The sequence below is a fragment of the Lepus europaeus genome, chromosome 5 (genome assembly GCF_033115175.1).
Source record: "Lepus europaeus isolate LE1 chromosome 5, mLepTim1.pri, whole genome shotgun sequence".
Taxonomy (NCBI): Eukaryota; Metazoa; Chordata; class Mammalia; order Lagomorpha; family Leporidae; genus Lepus; species Lepus europaeus.
In genome coordinates, this window is record NC_084831.1 from 144,472,126 (window position 1) to 144,486,611 (window position 14,486).

The 14,486-nt window shown below is 38.0% G+C and overlaps 1 pseudogene; it reads right to left on the bottom strand.

Moving 5' to 3' along the window:
* Nucleotides 1-6,923: 6,923 nt before the first annotated feature.
* LOC133761153 (ELMO domain-containing protein 1-like) lies at nt 6,924-7,908 on the bottom strand (annotated as a pseudogene).
* Between the last annotated feature and the right edge of the window lie 6,578 nt (nt 7,909-14,486).

Sequence of the window (14,486 nt, forward strand, 5' to 3'; positions counted from 1 at the left end):
ACCTGGTGTGCCGGCGCCGCAAGGCGGAGGATTAGCCTGTTAAGTCATGGCGCTGGCCAGATTCCATCCTTTTATAACCTATTTACAATGGTATTTCTAATGTATGTTAACCAAGTTTCATATTAATGATAAGGGGTACATCTTGGTTTCCTATTTTGTTCCATTGATCTCTTCGTGCAATAATACTGAAATTGTCCTGTTACTGGTTTCTGGTATCTTGAAATTTGTTAGTCAAATTTTCCAATCTTCTTTTTCAGAAGATTTTTGTCTTGACCATATATTCTTTTGTTCAACAAATAATTATTTAGTATGCATGTGTGAGACACAGGTAACATAGAAATGGACAAAGTAAGCTGGCACCTTGGCTCACTAAGCTAATCCTCTGCCTTGCATCGCCAGCACAGCGGATTCTAGTCCCGGTCGAGGCACCGGGTTCTGTCCCGGTTGCCCCTCTTCCAGGCCAGCTCTCTGCTGTGGCCCGGGAAGGCAGTGGAGGATGGCCCAAGTGCTTGGGCCCAGCACTCCATGGGAGACAAGGAGAAGCACCTGGCTCCAGCCATCGGATCAGCGTGGTGCGCTGGTCGCAGCGCGCCAGCCATGGTGGCCATTGGAGGATGAACCAATGGCAAAGGAAGACCTTTCTCTCTCTCTCTCTCTCTCTCTCACTGTCCATTCTGCCTGTAAAAAAAAAAAGAAATGGACAAAGTAAAATTCCTACTTCTATGTGTTTTACATTCTAATTGAAATTAAAGACCAAAAACAAAATTCAGGAAGGACATTTTGGCAAGGGATGATAAGAACTATGAAGGCAAATGTACAGTGTAAAGAGATATAACATGAAAAATTCAGAATTAATAGACATTCAGTCCTCCATATAGTCTTTTAATGTTTCCAGTTGCATAAAAATTCTGTTGTAATTTTAAAAAAGGACACATAAAAATTGTACATATTTATGGAGTTCCATATGATGCTTTGCTGCATGTATTCAATGTATAATGTTAAAGTCAGGATAAACATATCTCTTCAAAAATTTGCCATTTGTTGGGACTGGAATTGGGCATAGTGGGTAAATCTGCCACCTGCAAGGCCTACACCCCATTTGTATGTCAGTTCCTGTTCAGCTGCTTTGCTTCTAATCCAGCTCTCTGTTGATGGCCTGGGAAAAGCAGCAGAAGATAGCCCTGGTGTTCGGGTCACCCATGCCACCCACATGGAGTCCTGTATGGAGTTCCTGGCTCTTGGGGTCAGCCTGGAACAGCCCTGGCCATTGCAGCTAACTGGAAATCGAACCAATGGATTGAAGATCTCCATCTCTCAGTCTCTCCTTCTCTCTCCACAACTCTGACTTACAAATACAGAAATCAATCATTTAAAAACCCAAAAATCCTAAACCCAAAACAAAAGCATTTATCATTTCTTTAGGCTGAACTCACTAGAATTTGTTTCTTTTTTTCAAAAGATATACAGTACATTATAATTATTTATAGTCATTTTGTTGTGCAATACAACACCAGAAATTTTTACTCCTACCTAATCATAACTTATCTGTTATTAATCTTTCTTCATCCTTCTTAACACCCATTATCCTCAGCCTATGGTGAGTACCATTCTATTCTCAACTTTTTTTTTTTTGACAGTCAGAGTGGATAGTGAGAGAGACAGAGAGAAAGGTCTTCCTTTTTGCCACTGGTTCACCCTCCAATGGCCGCCGCGGCCAGAGCGCTGTGGCCAGCGCACCGCGCTAATCTGAAGGCAGGAGCCAGGTGTTTCTCCTGGTCTCCCATGTGGGTGCAGGGCCCAAGGACTTGGGCCATCCTCCTCTGCACTCCTGGGCCTGGAAGAGGGGCAACTGGGACAGAATCCAGCACCCCGACCGGGACTAGAACCCAGTGTACTGGCACCACAAGGTGGAGGAATTAGCCTATTGAGCCATGGCGCCGGCATCAACTTTTTTTTTTTTTTAATTTGTATTAGAGACAAAGTTACAGACAGGGAGAGGGAGAGACAGAGAGAGAGGTCTTCCATCTGCTGGTTCATTCTGCAAATGGCCACAACAGCCAGAGCTGGGCCAATCCAAAGCCAGGATCCAGGAGCTTCTTCTGGGTTTCCCACAATTTTGCAAGGGCCCAAGAATTTGGGCCATCCTCCACTGCTTTCCCAGGCTATAGCAGGGAGTTGGATTGGAAGAGGAGCAGCCAGGACATGTACCAGCACCCATATAGGATGCTTGCATGGCAGGTGGAGGCTTGGCCCACTACGGCACAGCACCAGTCCCAGTGCTCTCAAGTCTTATGAGTTTAACTTTTGTGATACTTATTTCATTTAACATAGTGATCTCCAGTTCCATTCATATCAGCACAAATGACTAAATTTCATCATGTTTATGGCTGAGTCATATTTTATTGTATGAATGTATCACATGTGCTGGTAGATACTTAGGCTGTTTTCATTCCTTAGCAATTATGAAGAAAGCTGCAGTAAACATGGGATGCTGATGTCTCTTTACCACACTAATTTTCATTCCTTTCAGATATATACCAGGTACTGTGATTGCTGGATCAGATGTAGTTCTATTTTTAATTTGTTCTGTCACCTCCATACTATTTTTCACAGAGACCATACTAATTTATATCCTTGTAAGTGTTCTTTTTTCTCTACATCATCCCCAGCATTTGTTATCTCTTGTCATTTTGGAGACAGCCATTAGGACTGGAGTGAAGTGATATCTCATTGTGCTCTTTGTTAGCATTTCTCTAAAGTGATGTTGAGAATTTTCTTATGTACATTGACCGTTTGTTTTGCTTGAAAAAGGCTATTTAGGTCTATTGCTTATTTTAAAATTGGATTTTTTTTGCCATTGAATTGTGTTCTTTATTGAAATCTCATTGATTTATGAATTCATTTTGGGAGATTTGATATGTGATTATTAATGTCTTATCTGTTACAAACATTGTAAGATCAGCTTTACTTCTGAGAAAGATGGAGCAATAGAGACTACATATAAATTTATACCTAAGACAATTTTAAAGATGAAAAAAATGTGAAAGAATGTTTTCGAGACATTGGACATCAAGCAGTGAAGGAAAATGGTCCCCGAGAGACAGTAAATAAAGTAGCTTAAGAATACACCCACAATTGTGACTTTGTGACAATTCTCAGGCTTCCAGATGACAGAGCTAAACTGAAGTGACAGGAGGGAGACTTTTCTGGAAGACAATGGCAACTCATGTCTACAGGGCAGAGCACTGGAGAATCGAGAGCCACACAGAGAAAAAACTCCAGAGATTGGCAGAGCACTTGGGTACTAATAGTACTGATCAGTACCCATGACCATGGAAAATCTTTGAATATAGAATTAGATTGAAGAGTACCTCACTTACAATGGGCCACTACTAGTGTCAGCTTCCACTAGCAAGAAGGAAAGAGCTTTAAGTCCACAGAGCACAGGGCCAGTCCCAGAAAGGCCTTGCCTCAGTGATATTGTGTAGTCACACCCAGACAAAAATCACATCATCTTCCTGTCTGAAAGGCTCGACATATGAGCTCTAAAGGTGTTAAACTTTTTTTATATAACTTAACCGTGCCCCGGAACAAAGTTCCTGTTTTAGGTTTTATAGGAATTAAAAAAAAAATCAGTATCCAACAAGGTAAAATTCACCACCTATGGAATTCAATAAAAAAAAAAATCACAAGCATGCAAAGAAGAAAGCTATGAGATTTAGTAAGGAGAAAATCAGTCAACACTGCCACAGGTGTTATAACTAGCTGAGAGGATATTAAAGCAGGTATTATAACTCTACCTGGAAGAAACATTGAATATGTTAGAGATGTGGAAGCTATGAGAGACAGCATTCGTCTGTCTCCCACATTGAATTCTTAGAGGTAAAACTACACTGCCTGTAATGAAAAATACACTGGGTTGAATTAAAAGAATAATAGCAGGATAGATATCACAGAAGGTAAGATTAAAAACTTGAAGAGTTAGCAGCAGAAAGAGTCTTAATGAAACATAAAATGGAAATAAACACAATATCAGTGACTTACAAGGTGATCTTGTGCATCCTAATGTATCTAATTGGAGTTTCTGATGAAGGATGAGGAACAGATGGAAGCCACTGCTTAAATATTTAAATTCGATTAAAATTACAAACACACAGATCCAAGAATCACTGTGTTCTTTTCTTCTTATGATTTTTCTTGTTTTTTATTTTTTATATATTTTATTTGGTAAACAGACTTTATGCATTTCATATACACAAATTTAGAAACAATGATTCTTCCCCCTTATCCTCCCTCCCGCCCATAGTCCAACCCTTCTTCTTCCTCCATCTCCTAGTCCCACTCACAATTTTTACTAAGGTCTATTTTCAGCTTACTTTACACTCATAAGAGTAACCCTACAGTAAATAAAAGTTAGGCAAATAGTCTGAGGAAAAAAAAAAAAACACTGTGACTCAACAGCAGAGACAAGGGCTATGCTTAGTTAACTTTATGATTACAAAATAAATGGAAAGTGTGTCATTGTAAAAATTAAAAAGAAAGAATGAGAAAGGAAGGAGGAGAGAGGGCGGGAGCATGAGTGGAGGGAATGTAAGGTGGGTAGTATCACTATGATCCTAAATCTGTATATGTGAAATACATGAAATTTGTTCATCTTAAAAAACTTAAATTTTTAAAAGATTCAAGACTTTCCCCCTAAGATAAAAAAATAAGGCAAAAATGTCTACCCATAGCATTTATTTTTAACCTTGTTCAAGAGATTCTGTCCTTTGCAATTAGGGAAAATAAGAGAAAGCTTATCTATATTTGAGATGGAGAAATAAAATAGTCTTTACTAGCAGACCCTATAATTGTTTTGAAAACAGCATGTAGTCTTTACAAAGCAACTGGAGCAAATAAGCAAATTTAGAAAGTTTGCAGGACACAAGATCACTATACAAAAACAATTCAAAAAATCAGAACTTGAATTAAAATAAGCACAACCATTTGCAGTAACATTAGAAAAAAAGCATTTAGGTATAAATCTTATTAAAGAAATGCCAAAACTGTACTCTGATAACTATAAAACATTTCTGAGAAAAATAATAAAAACTTTAATCAGTGGAGAGATATACTAAATTCATGGGTGGGAATTTTCAATATTATTGAAATGTCAATTCCCCCTCCATTGATCTATATATTCAAAGCATTCCTAATAAAATTCCAGAAAGCTTTATAAAAGTGAAAGTTAAAGGGATGGATTCTAAAATTTATGTGCAAATGCAGAGGACCTAAAGCAGATAAAACAACTTTGAAAGAACCAAATTAAAAGACTAACAGTATCTGAATTCAAAAGTTTTATAAAACCACAGCAAAATGACAGACAACTAGATCAGTGAAACAAACAGGGAATCTAGAAACAGACCTCATACACACAGACAAATGATTTTCAACAAAGATGTAAAAGTAACTCAATGGAAAATGCTTGAACAATTTAATATTCATGATCAATAATAACAAGATTTTTTAAATCAATATCCCACATCTATAAAAGTCAGCTAGTGACTTGGAGTTAGATAAAGATTTCTTAGACACAACCAAAAGTGTGATACATAAATTAAAAATCTGATAAACTGAATTTTATTAAAATTAAATAATTGTTACAATTTACAAACAGGGTTTTATTAAAATTAGTTATTATTTAAAATGTTTTATTTTTTATTTATTTTTTAAGTAGAATGACATGTTGTTTATTCATATAACCAACAGTTAGGCAGTACTCAAAATTCATTTCAGTAAGCAAGTGATTCCACAAACATCTAATATATACTAAAATTGATAGTCAGAAAGTATAAAATACCATGGGTATGAAATGCCATGGTAAATACTATTCAACAGACTACAATCATAATTCCAAACCAAATCACGGTCTTTTAAAATGATTTTTAATAGTGTCAGTATGATTTGTCTTTTCTTCTTCCAAGCAATTTACTTCTTCCACTGATGCAAGACAAGATCGTTATTCTCAAGACACATGAGAGTGACATGGCTTAGGTTTCTCTCTTGTGACACATATCCTTGCAGATTGTTCCTAACATTGCCCCTTCACATGGAAAACAAGCCAGTCAGCACTCGTTCCCCAAGCAAAAACTTGGATTTGAACTGCGCTGAGAGGGGTAATTCAGAGTTCAGCAAGAGGCAGGCGGTGAAAAACCTTTTGCAACTTTTGATATATGCTGACTTCATTTCTTAGGCTCTAGGCATCCTAAACATATATAGGCATCCACACTCATGAAGTTATGGGAATAAAATAAAGTGATATCCAGATGACTGACACAATTGCAACTGGGGGTAAGTTACAATATAATTCAGCGTCACTCCAAACAAAAACAGCTCCTACCTAAAGTTACTTCTAAGCCTCATTACATTTTTGAGAGGCGTGGCTGTTTGCATTAACAGTTTGGTTTATCATGTATCTGTCTGTATTATTTTAAAGATGTATACTTTATCAGAATGAGGTCCAAGCATGAACCTGGCTTGAAAAGTTAGCAGCAATAGTCATGAAACATTATCAATAAATTAAAAGGCTCTCACAGAACAAGATACATACAAAATACAGCTAGAGAAATAACAATTCTGTAATGCTGAATTATGAGGGAGAGGAAAACAATCTAAAAAAATAGAAAACTCTCTCCATACCTGGGTGTCAAGGCAAGATGTAACACTGCATAATGCCACAATATGAGCAATCACTGGAGGGAGGATACTCCAGAAACAGCACTATCTGGGGATCTTGGAATTATGACCAAGAGATGAAAATACTGTACCAAAAGGCATGCATGTAATCACTGTGTGCATTCAGTACGTGAGCTGTGACCTAGGCAGAGACCTAACACGACAATGAGACAGTGTTCCAGGGAATCCATTCAAACTGGTGTGGGCAACTACATGTTGATTAAACCTTCCGAGGCAGCAAAATGTGGGCAGAGTGCCATGTCTGGGTATTGCACTGTTTTATGATCCTCTTGCGGAATTTCTCCTGCACACGATTGAATTCCATTATGTCCACGGGGTCCTCTCCAATCCAAAATTTATGAAACTCGTGCATCAGATAGCAGAATGTTTGTTGGAAATGAGACAATGTTGGAGCCTCTGGGGCAATGTTATAGAACTGGGTTTTCAGAGCTCCACTGATCAGTAGATTGTACGCCAGATCTGTTATATTGATGCAAATGAGTACCCAATTGCTTTATCCATCCTTTGCTTCTCCCATTCTGCTTTGCTGAATTTGCTGCATTTTGGATGGAGAGAGTCAGGGAGGGCCTGCTGAGCTGCTGCTGCATCCCGTTTTGCAAAATACTGCAAATTGTACATCCCGTTTTGCAAAATACTGCAAATTGTACAGGCCCAGAAGTCCCATTCCTCGAAAAATCGGTTTTAGGATCATCACCTTGGAAACCAATTCCACACCACTGCTTAGCAATCCGAGATTCCAATGGAGTATTGGGCTTCAAGAATTTCCACAACTTCAAAAGTAGTTACTCATGGTGGGGATTGTCAGAATCATAGGGCTCTCTGCGCAGTTTTGCCACATCTGCAATGAGGTTTCTGTACCCAACGATTTGCAGAAGGTGAGCCTGAAGCGAGATTCCCAGCTGTGGATTTATGTCAGGGTTAATTTTTTTCAGTTCCATGATGTCTTCTATAGTTTTTTCAATAGCATCAGGGTGAACACTCACTGCTGTCTGCCAACAGCTTACTTTTTGAATCCCTCAGTGATGTCTCAATTTTCATGGTTCTGGAAGCTCCAGGTTTGGTGTTGTAACAGATCCGCTGCAGTTCGCATCTTCCATTCGGCTTCCTCGTTACAAATTCCAGGCAGCGCCACAACAATTTACAGTAAAAGCACAGGCACACCTGGATCAACATTCTGCGGTGCAACACTACTCCATCATCTTAAATTTGTTACTTTGATGTCTTCTTTTGGAACACTAAGAGAAAAGTGGCTCATTTTGAACAGTTTCAATGCATGTAAAGTTAATTCTTGCTTGAAGAAATCCACAGGATGTGCTTCATGGTGCCTGAGTTGATAGTCCAGATGCTACACAAACTGTGCTGAAGTAGTTACTTCCTGATTTGCCTCTGTCAAAGTAAGCTGGACCCCGGAGGCCACAGCAGGCTCAATGGCTCCTGGCGCACGCCCCTGCGGTCTCCATTTCCGCCTGGCCGGGGCGCACTGGCCGCGCTTCCCGAAGGCGGTCGCCGCGGTCGTCCCAGGCGCCAAGGCTGGACGAGGCAGCCTAGGCTGCCACACCTGCTGCGGGCGCGGGAGGGGCGGAGACGGGGCGGAAATGTGGGTCGCATGGAGTGGAGCAAGCCGGGATGTTCCCTGGGTGGCGGGCGGAGAGCAGACCAAAATGTTTTATTAAAATAATTATTATTTAAAAGATACTGTCAAAAAAATAGAAATAAGTAAACAAAAACAAGCCACAGACTGGGGAAAATATTTGAAAAACATATAACTGATGAAGTCCTTATATCCAGAATATAAAAAGAACTGACTTCACAGGAAAACAAGTCAGCTAAAAAGATGAGCAAATTATTTGAACAAACAATTCACCAAAAAACATGCCAATGACAAGTGAGCCTGTGAAGATTCTCAATATCATTTGTCATTAGGTAAATGGGAATTAAAACACTGTAAGACACTATTATTCATCTAAAATTAAAAGCCTGATCACTCCAGTAACAGTGAGTATGTACAGCAACTCAACGAACATTCTCATACATAGTTAGTGGGGAAATAAAATGGTAAAAGTACTACAGAAACCTGCTTGGCAGCTTCCTAAAAATTAAATATTTACCTACTATATAATCCAGCTATGACCACCTAGAACTCCAGAAATGAAAAGATGTCCATACAAAAATTTTACATGCACTTCCATAAGGATTATATCATGTACAAAACTGGAAACAAAACCCAAAATATCCATCAAAAGAAGAATGGATAAGCAAATGATCATATTCATGCAGTGGATACTACTTGGAAATTAAGTGGCATTGAATATATTGTTCTGTGACCTGGCTAAATTTGCTTAGTAGTTCTGGTAGCTTTTTATAAACTGCATCCAATTTTCTCACAGACAATTATGGAGCCTGAAAGTAAGGAGTTTGAATTCTGCACTTGTAATCTGGATGGTTTTATTACTTTTTTCTGCCTGATATTCAAAATAATTATGCTAATTACACTAGACAAAAGGCCATATACTGTAGATTTTGCTTTTCATGAAATTCTAGAAAGTGCAAATGCATCCAAAGTAAAAGAACACAAATCAGTCATTTTCTGGAGAATAAGGGATGGAGAAGCAGGAGGCATTGGGAAGTAAGGATTAAAAATGAATATGACACTGCTGGCTACACAGATTCAATTTATATAAGGACATACATAGGCTGAAAGTGAAAGGATTGGAAAAAATATATCTCATGCAAATGGAAACCAAAAGGGAGCGGAGGTGACCTATTTATATTTGAAAAAAATACAATTTAATTTAAAAATGGTCACAAGAGACAAAGAAATAAACAATGTAAGCAGAAAAGGGCCATTTCATTAGGGATTATAAATACATATTCAGAGAGAAGAGCAAAGGACACAAATAAAAGGCAAACATTTGCAGAACTGAAAGGAGAAATAAAGTAACAAAGTAATAGTATAGTTTAGTCCTTTGTTTTCAAAAATGAATAGATCAACCGGAGAGGTCAATAAAAAATAGGATGAAAGACACCAAGTATTGATGAGGATTGAGATACAAGCCCTTGTACACTGTTGGTGAAAATGTAAATTAGCACAGCTATTATGGAAAACTGGATGAAGCTTTCTCAAAATACTAAAATTAGAGTTACACTGTGATCCACAATCTAACTTCGAGATATTAACCCAAAAGATACGAAACCATTATGTCAAAGAGTATCTGTGATCCCATGTTCATCACAGTATTATTTGCTACAGCCAAGTTATAGAATCAACCTAAGTGGTTGTGCAACATATGAGTGGCTAAAGAAAATGTGGCTTTTAAAAATAATAGAATACTATCCAATCTCTCTCTCTCTCTCTCTCTCTCTCTCTCTCTCTCACACACACACACACACACAACCCCTGACAAAATGCCATCATTTGCAGAAAATGACTGAAATTGGAGATTATAATATTAAGAAGTATGCCAGGCACAGGGAGACAAATACTGCATGTCTTAGTAACATGCAGAATCTAAAAAATCAAACTCAAACAAGCAAAGAGCAGAATAGTAGAGAATTATGAGCTTCTGGGTGGGGATTAGGGGAATAGGAAGACGATGGTCAGGGGTTACAAAGCTTCAATTAGACAGCAGAACTGTTGTCAAACAGATATAGAATTGTAATTTTGCAAGATGAGAAAGTCCTAGAGATCTATTGCACAAGGTGCATGAAGCTACTTCTGTATTATACATTTAAATCATTAATTTGGTAAATTTTATATCATGTCTTTTACCACAATAGGAAAAAAGGGACACAAGGAAACTTTTAGGGTCATGAGCATGATTTTTTTCATAGATGTCATCATATATCAAATCCTATGTTTTTTCAATATGTGCATTTATTTGTATCTAACTGTATCTCAATAAAGTTATTTAAAAATAAGCAGTAACAAAATAAAAATAAATAGTATGCCCTTATTTTTGTTCAGGTTTGATCTGCTCTTTCCCATAGAACTACTTGATTTATGATCTTGGTCATCTTAATGGGTTCTTAGCATTTCAGGTTGTTAGTATGTCTAACATGGAGTTGAATGTATCTATAATGTGCCTATTAAATTCTACAAATTCTCTCAGTTTTAGCAAAAGTATACTTTCTAAAAAGATCAGAATAAGGTGAATGGGTTCAGTTATATGAGATCTGATAGCATGTTAACACACGCACACCCACACATACTAACACACACACACAAACACACACGATCTCACAATCTTCACTCCCTCATCCTCATTCCTTCATAATTTCTAAGAACAGATTCTCTAAGTGGTACCTGGCAGTAGCTGCTTATGCAGTGGGGTTGTGGTGCTAAGACAGAGGTTTCTGGAGACACCTTAGATCCAACCAAGAGCTAATCATAATGATAATTGCAGAGGTCCTGCACTGCTATTCAATGTTGCAATTTTTACAACGAAAATTTATGATAATTTCCCTGTGCTAGTCAAGGTCATTCATAACATAACTTAGGACTTCACACATCAGGCTGGGGCATGTTCTAATAAGGGAAACTTCCCAGGGAGAAAACATAGTGCCAAAACCTATTAAATAAAGACCCATATTGTCACTGAAGTCTTGGGGACAGGTATTTGGTGTAACTGTGATCTCTGCTTCCCATGTGGCTGAGAAGGTATTCTTTCTATCAACTCACTGTCATTTCAGTCTATCAGGGTTACTTTCTATTGTGAACACATAATCTGTTAGACTGTTTTTGACCAGTATTCCTAGAATTTGTCAGGACAATCAGGAATATTTCAAAATATACTGATGCTAATCAATACTAATGTGAGCTATGCCTTCATCTTGAGGTGTCAACTGCCTACAGCATTCCATATGGATCTTGGAGATAGTTCAGTGTGTCTGTGTTCACCAGCCTGGGAGATGAGACACACTGGAGGTATTTGGATAAAGATAAACATTGAGTAAATTGGAATAATCTTTGCAAACTCCAAATGTTTCTAATAGCTATATATTTGCCTTTGTTTTGAGATTCAAACATCTGGCTGATTACATTTCTCTGTGGCTTTGGTAGATACAACCATAGTCATGACCAACATAAAATAATGACAAATATAATCATATTTTAACTTTGTAACATTGACAAAGTTAAGAATACATATGGTTTACTTTTATATATTTAAATAAAATTGTAACATAAAAATGAGATGGAATTATAGATGATTTGTGTGAGTATTTAATTTATTTAGTTAAGAATTCTAAAAAAATATGTTGAAAAACACATCCTCACTTAAATAAAATAAGTGGAACAGAAACAATTGAAAATGCAATAGTAGCAATGAATTAGAGAAAAATGAGAAGACAGACAGAAAAAATGGCAAAAAGTTTCAATGTACATTATTTTTCATGAAATCATTCCAATTGCATGTAATATGAACACTAGTGTTTCTTTGAGGCTGAACATGCATGAAATTTGACATTTAGTTAGTATGTAGGTTGTTGCAAGCATTCTGGTGTATCATAAGCATAGACAATTCCCCAAGGAGGCATTTGCAGCTTGTAGCTTTGGAAGGGTTGAAGTTTAACTAGCTTTCTGATAATTTAATGCACAAGATAAACAAGGAGAAGGGCTCAGAAGTAGGGTCTACTTTTAAGTATGATGAAACTTCATTTTGAAGCCATTTCAAAATTACAGAAATGTTCAAAATAATACTAGAGTTCTCAAATGCCTATTATCTGATTTCCTATTTTTTTTTAACTTTTATTTAATGAACATAAATTTCCAGTGTACAGTTTATGGATTACAATGGCTTCCCCCTCCCATAACTTCCCTCCCACCCACAACCCTCCCCTCTCCCACTCCCTCTCCCTTTCCATTCACATCAAGATTCATTTTCAATTCTCTTTATATACAGAAGATCAATTTAGTATAAAGATTTCAACAGTTTGCACCCACATAGAAACACAAAGTGAAACATACTGTGTGTGTAATAGTTATAGCATTAAGTCAAAATGTACAGCACATTAAGGACAGAGATCCCACATGAGGAGCAAGTGCACAGTGGCTCTTGTTGTTGACCCAACAAATTGACACTCTAGTTTATGGCGCCAGTAACCACCCTAGGCTCTTGTCATGAGTTGCCAAGGCTATGGAAGCCTTCCAAGTTTGCTGACTCTGATCATATTTAGACAAGGTCATAAAAGACAGAGTGAGGATAGTAATCAATGATCCTAAGAGTGGCATTTACCAGGTTTGAACAATTATACAGCATTAAGTGGGGAAGAGGACCATCAGTACACACAGGTTGGGAATAGAGCCATTGGTGGTAGAGTAGAGGTTATAATTACAAAGGAATGAGGCCCAAGTGCACTAGACAGGGCCTAGAACAACGGACAGAGTCATTATTAGAGGAGCTAAGAAAGGTGCTTTCTAAGCTACAATTAAGTTTTCTGATTGAGAGGCAAATAGAACCTGATAGAAGGGGCTTGATAATAATCTGGTGGGCTTTAGGCTTTGTAAGTTAAGAGGCCCAGACCTATCTATCTCTTCACATGGGGTATATCCTAAGGGAGGTGTGAACCTCCTAGGGGAAGGCACTCTGTTGACTTTCATTACTTGGCTGGCCTGGGAGGAGAGCTGGCCAGGTAAAGGCAGGGGGCATCTCTAACAAGAAATTTACAGTTCTGCCTGCAAATGTTGCTGACCCTACTTGACCATCCCCTCAGCTGCAGTGGTCACTTTGGAAGTTGGGCTGAGTGAAGGGCTTTTCAGCTTAGAGCCAATAAGATCTGTGGCTCTGACCTGGGCATCCTTTGACTCCAGGGCAGGTCCATTTCCAGTGATCCAACTCTTGGCAGAGCTGCCAGGGCTCTTCACAAGCTGACTTCTGCTGAAGCCCAGGCTTACCACATTGAAAGCCACTGCAGTGGACTGGCCTGTTGGGTCTGCTTGAGGGCAGATCACTGTACAGATCAGCCATTAATAGGCCTGCCACCCATTGCTTCTGATGCAGAGCTTTCTTTTCCTCCTGGTTTGTGTTAAAGCAGACCAGAGGATGCAAGTCAAGGGAGTGCCTGTATCCCATCTCTAATCTTCGGTGGCCTGAACTACAAGTCTATAGTCACAGGCATGTTCTGTAGTAGTTTTTCTAAGGTAGACAATGCCCATGAGGAAAATTATATTCTCACTTTAAAACTTTCTTTCCCTTTGGTCTGAAAGGGAGGTTTTTTCTACTTACTGTATTCTTCGCTGATGGCGAAGTGAATCTAGCTATGAAATTATTATTTAAGTTCTTATTTTGGCTATGCTATTACAGAAAAATGTTAGCCATCTCTTTTATAAGGTCTAAAGATTAAATTGTGCGTCCTACAGATTCCTTCATAATAGAATTAGTTTCCTACTTTGAAGAGAATAGAGAAATGAAAGAATACGTTGGGCTTAGAATAGAGAAATGAGGGAGCAAGTCCTAGATCGCTTGCTGACAATAGCAATATTACATGAATACTTAGCAAACCGTTTCAACCATTAGATAACAACTTAAGAAAACATTTACCAGAAGGTCCAATGCCTTCTATAAATTTTAAGAATCATGTATTTGAAAACACCTCTTCAATATCTAACATGGTGTAGTTTGTTTAACCAGTAAACTTAAGCACAACCATATAAAATGTTTTTAGTTTCTTTCTACCAACAAGTTTAAACCATATGATACACAGATTCAGGTCACACAAATTAAAATGTATCTTTGATTGATTTTAGCAGCTTA